Here is a 7,533-nt window from a genome sequence, read left to right on the forward strand (position 1 = left end):
TAACAAAACTTTATGTGTACCCCAAACAAACAATCCGTTTGCTTCTACCGCAGTAGCTTTAGAACTCTGGTCAATTCTTCTATTGAGTCTTCTCTTACAACCTGAAACTCCAATGGTTTGAAGGTTTTCGAAATTTTGTGCGGTTTAATCAAATATAAGAGAGGTATGAACTTGAAGGCATACGTATTAAGGAATTCTCAGCTCCTAGCTCACAAAATATTGGCCTTAAGGTTTAGAAAAAATTATACACTCTTGTTTATATAGACCCTAAAAAAATTTTAAAGTTGGTTTTTAGATGAGTAAGTGGGCTCATTCAAATGCAGCTAGGTTTTCAAGGATTCCCCACTGGAACAAGAAGATTACCACTCTAATAATTCCCCCAAAATTATGAATGAAAAAGCTTATACCCCAAAGTAGTCTCAACCTTTTGTTCAAAAAAATTTATTTTTACAAAAATAAAAATCTTATGATTAATTTATTAGTTTGCCTTTGTAAAGGTTTCTTGGATTTTGCATATAGAACTAAAAGTTTTATATAGTAAAACCACGTGCTGCACTCATGGTCAAGACAGTTGGAGCGTCCAAGTTCATGTCCAAATATTACAAGTGTTAGAATAAATAAATAATAAATCTGCTATTTCTTCATAGCATGTATAAATAAATCTAACAATGTCATACTTTCAATATTCTCATGATAAGCTTTCAATATCTACTTCCATCAATCTCCTGTAGATGCCCAAACATATGGAAGAAGATTGTTTTGTGTGTGGAGAGAGACTATTACTCTCAACCTTAATTTTCACATAATGACCTAGTGAAGCCTAATAGGCAAACTTCACTTATATATAGGGTGAGAGTAAATGACTTTTTCATGCATCCACAAAATTGACCCATCCCATTATAGGCCCAAAACAAAACAAATGACTATGCTAATCCACCCAAAAGGAATAAATACACCAATCTCCCACTTGGACAGCATAAGTATTTAACCACAAGATAAACACAAATAAGCATTCTAAACATACAACCTGATCAAAATGTATTTGCAAATAAAAAGTTAGAGTAAACTGATAGGATGCATGACATATAACAAGTACTTACAATCACGTAACCAAAGAAAATAGAATGCAAGTGTATAACACAAATAACATTATCATTATAGTGATATTTTCAAATGAAGTCCATTGAGACTAATACACAATGTCTCACCGAGACTCACACACAATGCCTCGTATCACAACATCAATGCCACATTTAACAACAATGCACGCAAATGGCAGCACAAAAAATACTCATGATATACACAAGGCACATAACTCCCACTAACTTAATAGAACAAAAGACTCTAATAACCTCATATGAGTTGCATGCTCCTGAAACACTATAGGAGCTAAAACCCTTGGTCAGTAAGTCCGCCAACATATGTTCTATGGGAGCACTACACAAACATGAGATTCAGTTAACTTTCTCTCTAACAAACAAATATTAGACTCAAGATTTAAAATTAGTTATCCGCTGCTTTATTGATGTTCTTCGCTGCAGCCCTCTAAGTCAGGCTGCATCAATGAAAAGCTTATACCCCCAAAGTAGGCTCAACCTTTTGTTCAAAAAAATTTATTTAAAAAAAAAAAATGAAAATCTCATGATTAATTTTATTAGTTTGCCTTTGTAAAGGTTTCTTGGTTTTTGCATATGGAACTAAAAGTTTTATAGAGTAAAACCACGTACGTGCTGCACTCATGGTCAAGTGGACACTTGGAGCGTGAAAGTTCATGTCCAAATATTACTAGCGGTAGTCTAAGGGCCTGTATGAGATTGCGTTTGAGGGGTTTAAAAGTGCTTTTAACACTCAAAAAGTCCGTTTTAAGAAAAAAACACCCGTTTGGTAAGAAAAATTAAAAGTGCTTTTAATAGTCTAAAATACCTAAAAATAGTAAAAAAAAAAAAAAACACTTTTAATAAAAGTTTAAAAATGAAGTTTTTGCTCAAAAGCACTTTTTAACTAAAAAGTTTTACTTCTCAAATGCAATCCAAAAAATGCTCAAAAGTGAAGCTTTCAGCTATGAATGATAGAAAATCTAAACCAATGACAAAAAAACTGTCCAAGAAAAAGGTACGACGACGAGAAGCAATATATGAATCAATGATGATCCTGCCTCCTGCCATACAAAATCTGCTTTCTCACAAACAAGAAGCGTTGAAGCTATGGAACTTTTTCCAAATACCAACTTGTCAGCTCTTCTTGTCTTGCTGTCTTGCTTTTGTTTACAGTTTGGCTCTGCCACAGACACCATCACAGCAGCTAAATTCATCAGCGACCCTGAAACCATAACCTCCAGTGGCGGTGACTTCAATCTGGGATTTTTCAGCCCTCCAAATTCTACCTTTCGCTATGTTGGGATATGGTATGCTGAAATTTCTGTGTCCACTGTCATATGGGTTGCTAACAGAAACAAGCCACTCAAGAATTCCTCTGGGATTCTTACCATATCAGAAGACGGCAATCTTGTAGTATTAGATGGCCAAAAGAAGGTTCTTTGGTCATCAAATTTAATAAATTCTGTTGTGAATTCCAGTGCCCAGCTTTTAGACTCTGGAAACCTTGTTTTGCAAGGAAACACAACAGGGACATTCTTATCGGAGAGTTTCCAACATCCTTCTGATACATTCATGGAAAATTAGTACTAATGTTACATCAGGTAAGAAAGTGCAGCTGACATCATGGAAAAATCCTTCTGATCCATCCATTGGAAACTTCTCAGCTGGTATTGATGTTCCTAATCTTCCTGAATTTTTTATTTGGAATGGCAGTACCACGTACTTATTGGCGGAGTGGTCTGTGGAACAGCCGGGTTTTAATCGGAGTACCGGACATGAATTCTGTATATCTTGATGGATATAGTCTTGTAGATGATAAAGAAGGAACATTCCATTTCAGTTATGCCTTTTCGAATGAGTCTTTCCCAGTAAATTTTGTCTTGAATGCGCAAGGAAATCTACTGCGAAAATATTCCAACGTTGGGAAGGATTGGAAGTTCAGGTGGTCTGCTTTGGAGACTGAATGCGATGTTTATGGCAAGTGTGGGGCATTTGGAAGCTGTAATTCACAGAATTCACCAATTTGCAGCTGTTTACGGGGGTTTATGCCAAAGAATGCACAAGAATGGAACAGAGGAAATTGGACTAGTGGATGTGTGAGGAGGACACCCTTGCAGTGTGAAAGGGTGAACAATGGCAGTAATGGTGGCAAAAAAGATGGGACTTTTGAAACAGACTTGGAAGATTGGTCATCTGCTCTTGAAGAACAATGTAGAAGCCAATGCTTAGAGAATTGGCTGTATGCCATGGACAAGAAGCTTAATTGACGTTCAGAAATTCTCGATTGGTGGAGTTGATCTTTATGTTCGTTTGGCCTATTCAGAACTTGGTGAGTTGTTTCTGTTTTCTGCCAAAATTTTTCTTAGCCTATAAATCATCCACTGCTGGTGCAGTTGTAAGGCTACTTTTATGTTAAAAAATAGATAAAATTGTATTTCAAACAAACGCAATTCAGCCCCCAACTTGCCGAGCTTAGGGAGTTCTTGTAAAAGACAATTCTGATTTAGCCCCAAAAAAAAAAAAGGTACATATTCTCTAGCCTATTTGGTATGAATTAGTTTGATGTTTTCTTTGATTTACAAATAAAGCGGGAAATGTGAAAGTAATCGTAATAGTCACAGTGATCATAGGAGTAATATTCACTGGCATCTGCATTTACTTATTGCGGCGTTGGATGGCTAAACAAAAAGATAATACGCACATTCCTCTATGTAGCAAAAAGGACCCTCTTGATCCTCTCTCTTCTCGTCTCTCTTCTTTGTATGCACATTCCTATTAGCTCAGTGGACTAAGAAAAGTTACGACATTTCTTTATAGAGATTGCTAGCTACTATTGTATAAACACCCAGCAAGGAAGAAGAAAACGAAGGTGATTTTACTGTTGAACATGGGTGAAGACAAGCATGGAGACAACGTGAACCAAGCTAAACTCAAAGAGCTACCAATATTCAATCTTCAGGAGTTGGCAAGTGCAACAAACAGCTTCCATCAAATCAAATAAGCTAGGGTTGGGTGAATTTGGTCCTGTATACAGGGTAATGGTTAATCTTGTAGAGGGTTATTGCCTAACAATTTGAATATGTAGTCAAGTTGTTGTTTACAGGAAAAATTGTCATACGGACAAGAAATTGTAAAAAGACTTTCAAAAGGATCTGGACAAGGGTTAGAAGAATTTATGAATGAGGTGGTGGTGATATCTAAACTCCAACATTAGAATCTCGTTAGACTCCTTAGTTGTTGTATTGACGGGGAAGAAAAGATGCTGGTCTATGAATATGTGCCAAACAAAAGTTTGGACGCATTTGTCTTTGGTTAGTTCATGTTGATTACCTTTGTTTGGATTTTCCAATATTACAATCTAAAATTATCTACATGGAGAGACAAAAATGGAATGATATTCTAGGTTGTTGTATCTTTGTGATAAATGCCTACTTTTCTTATATGACTTCACCAAATTTACTTCTATTTCAAACATGATCGAAGTTCACCTTACAAGTTTAATCTGAATGCACTTTTTTTATTTTTTATTTTATTTTATTTTATTTTTTATTTGGTTTAAATAATTTCATTAGATTTAGTGAAACAAAAACTATTAGATTGGAGAAGACGCTTTAACATTATTAAAGGAATCGGTCGAGGTCTATTGTACCTTCATTGAGATTCTAGATCAAGAATCATTCATAGAAATCTAAAAGCAAGTGACATCTTGTTGAGATCGGTGGGGTTTTAGATCTAGATCTTCAAAAGTAGATCGACTCTACTCAACCGGTTTTCGCTCCGCAATCTGCCAATGCCGGTGAGTGCACATCGTCTCCTTCTCCCTGGCCGTTGCTGTTGCTTGCTGGTTGTTTGTGTTTTTTGTTTTTTAATAAGAGTTTTCTTGTCTCTGGATCTGCCTTTACGAGTGATCTATGGGGTGAAAGTTTAGTCTCCTGACCGTTGGGTCGAGGAGGACTAGATCAATGTGAGGGATTTTCTCTCACGGCTAGAAAATAAAAGGTTGGAAAATATAGTTACCTATGTCTTAGATATAGTTTGCCCAAGAGCAGACCTGTGTATTAACCGTAGTTGTACATAGGTTGGCGGAAATGTTGAGGTCATAGATAATACATAATTGTAAGATCTGCATTGTATTTATGACGTTGTAACCTCATAGCTTTGGGCTACGATTTTTCAGAACTTTATGCACTATGATGTAAGAGCTTTATACTTTGGATCTTATTATCAATGAAAATGCAAAGATTCCCATTCAAAAAAAAAAAAAGTCTTGAGGTAGGAAGTCATTCACGACAAATGGGTGGCTTCGTTAACAATGACCGACTTTGGAAACTGATATGGGTTTTAAATATTATTATTCTTTTTTTTTTTGGCAATGATATTGGCCAACCTTGTAACATAAAACCTTATAGGGTTGTACATGCGAATGTGGATGTAGTTATTGCAATAACTGCATTCGTCACATCCACATTTGTATCTGTATCATGTGATTACTAACTATTATGGGCTATCTGCATATCAAGTAAGGGGTCTTTTGAGCCTATTATAATCTTTTGGGCATTCTTTGGGTCTTTATTAGGGCATATTTTAAACAATTTTAAAAATGTTTTCGGCATGCTTTAGTATTTTTTAAAAAACCAATGTTTTAGATAAAACTAGCATAGAACCCGTGCTATACACGGGAATAAATTGTAACGATTAAATTATAGTTGTAAAATTGACAGTTATCTTAATTTAAATTAAAGAAGAAAAGAAAAAGAACACAATAAAAAAAATTAAAAAAAAAAACAAAAAACAAAAAAAAAACCTTGAACTATATCTTAATCAATTCTGCAACATGTAAACCTTGTTTAAGCCCGCAAATTGAGCTATCTGTTACATTTATCGGTATTTGAAACCTTGAATGAACTGACCTTCTTTCAGGTAACAACAATGCTGCAATCCCAAATGATGCAACTGCAATTACTATATTTCCTTTAGAGATCGATATATCAAGGTTCTCCATAATCTAATTCTTCTTGCCATAGTGATCTATTGTTATGTTGCCTTAGAAGTAATGTGTCTAAAAATAGCATTGACTCAAATTCTCTTAGAGGCCTTACACTTTTATTCAATAGTCTTTCAATATCAGTGCATAGTTTTGCATAAGAAACTACAATAGCTAGTTTTATTTAAAAGCTGCACCAGAAGTACTAAGCTGTTATACTAACTCAGGCATTGCTAGGGAAAATTCAATTATTTTCAATTGGTGTACAACTTTGAGCATCCAATTCTTGTACGGTCATAAGAAACTACAATAGCTAGTTTAATTTAAAAGCTGCACGATAGCTAATGATTGTCAACGATTGTGCACGATATTATGAATTAAAAAAAAAAAAAAAAATCAATTTGTTTTGATGAATACTTACCCAGGCGTATTCTAATATAGAACCACATAAACCTTAGTGGTTAACTCCCTCTCTTCATCTCTTTGATACACCTCGGTTTTAAACTCCACCAAAACAATTGTCAAAAAACCATAAAGCACGGAAATAAACACAACCTAGACTAAACCCATATGTGATATTCTTATATAGAACCACATAAATCATACGCTATTACTTAAAAAAACTCTCTTTATATCTTTCATACACTTCTGTTTCAAACAATCCCCGCCAAAAATAAAAAATAAAAAATAAAAAATAAAACACATAAATAAACACTACAAAAAAAGAAATCAATTTTTTATTATTTTTTATTTATAAAACCTTACTCAGACAAAAGCTGTCACTTCTCTTTCTCTTCCTTTCACCGTGGGTGGCCTTATAAAGAAAGAGTATATATGAAACTACTTTCATTGTGAACGATTGTGCACGATATTATGAAATTTTTTTAAAAAAAAAAATCAATTTTTTTTTTTATGAATCCTTACCAGACGTATTCTTATATAGAACGCCTAATAAAGAAAGGGTATATATATATGAAACTACTTTGATTGTGAACGATGGTGCACCATATTATAAATTAAAAAGAAAAAGAAAAAGAAAAAAGAAATCAATTTGTTTTGATGAATACTTACCCAGGTGTATTCTTACATAGAACCACAAACAATTGTGGTTAACTCTCTCTCTTGATTTTTTTGATACACCTCGGTTTCAAACAAAACCCACCAAAACAATTGTCAAAAAACCATTAAGCACGGAAATAAACACCCACTACAAAAAAAAATAACTATTTTCTGACGTGGCAAACAGTACATAATTTTTGCCACGTCACTATTTTCTGACGTGGCAAAAATGCCACGTCAAAAAATATTTTTCTAACGTGCTAAAAATAGCACGTCAGAATTTTCTGGCGTGTTAAAATAGCACATCAGAAAATTCTGACGCGCCAAACTGGCGCGTCAGAATTTTCTGGCGCACCAAAAATAGAGCGTCAGAAAGAAAAAAAAAAAAAAAAA

The 7,533-nt window shown here is 34.4% G+C and overlaps 1 pseudogene; it reads left to right on the forward strand.

Moving 5' to 3' along the window:
* The first annotated feature begins 2,204 nt into the window (after positions 1-2,204).
* Positions 2,205-4,827, forward strand: LOC132169968 (G-type lectin S-receptor-like serine/threonine-protein kinase At1g11330; annotated as a pseudogene).
* The last annotated feature ends 2,706 nt before the right edge of the window (positions 4,828-7,533 follow it).

Source organism: Corylus avellana, chromosome ca2 (genome assembly GCF_901000735.1).
Source record: "Corylus avellana chromosome ca2, CavTom2PMs-1.0".
NCBI lineage: Eukaryota > Viridiplantae > Streptophyta > Magnoliopsida > Fagales > Betulaceae > Corylus > Corylus avellana.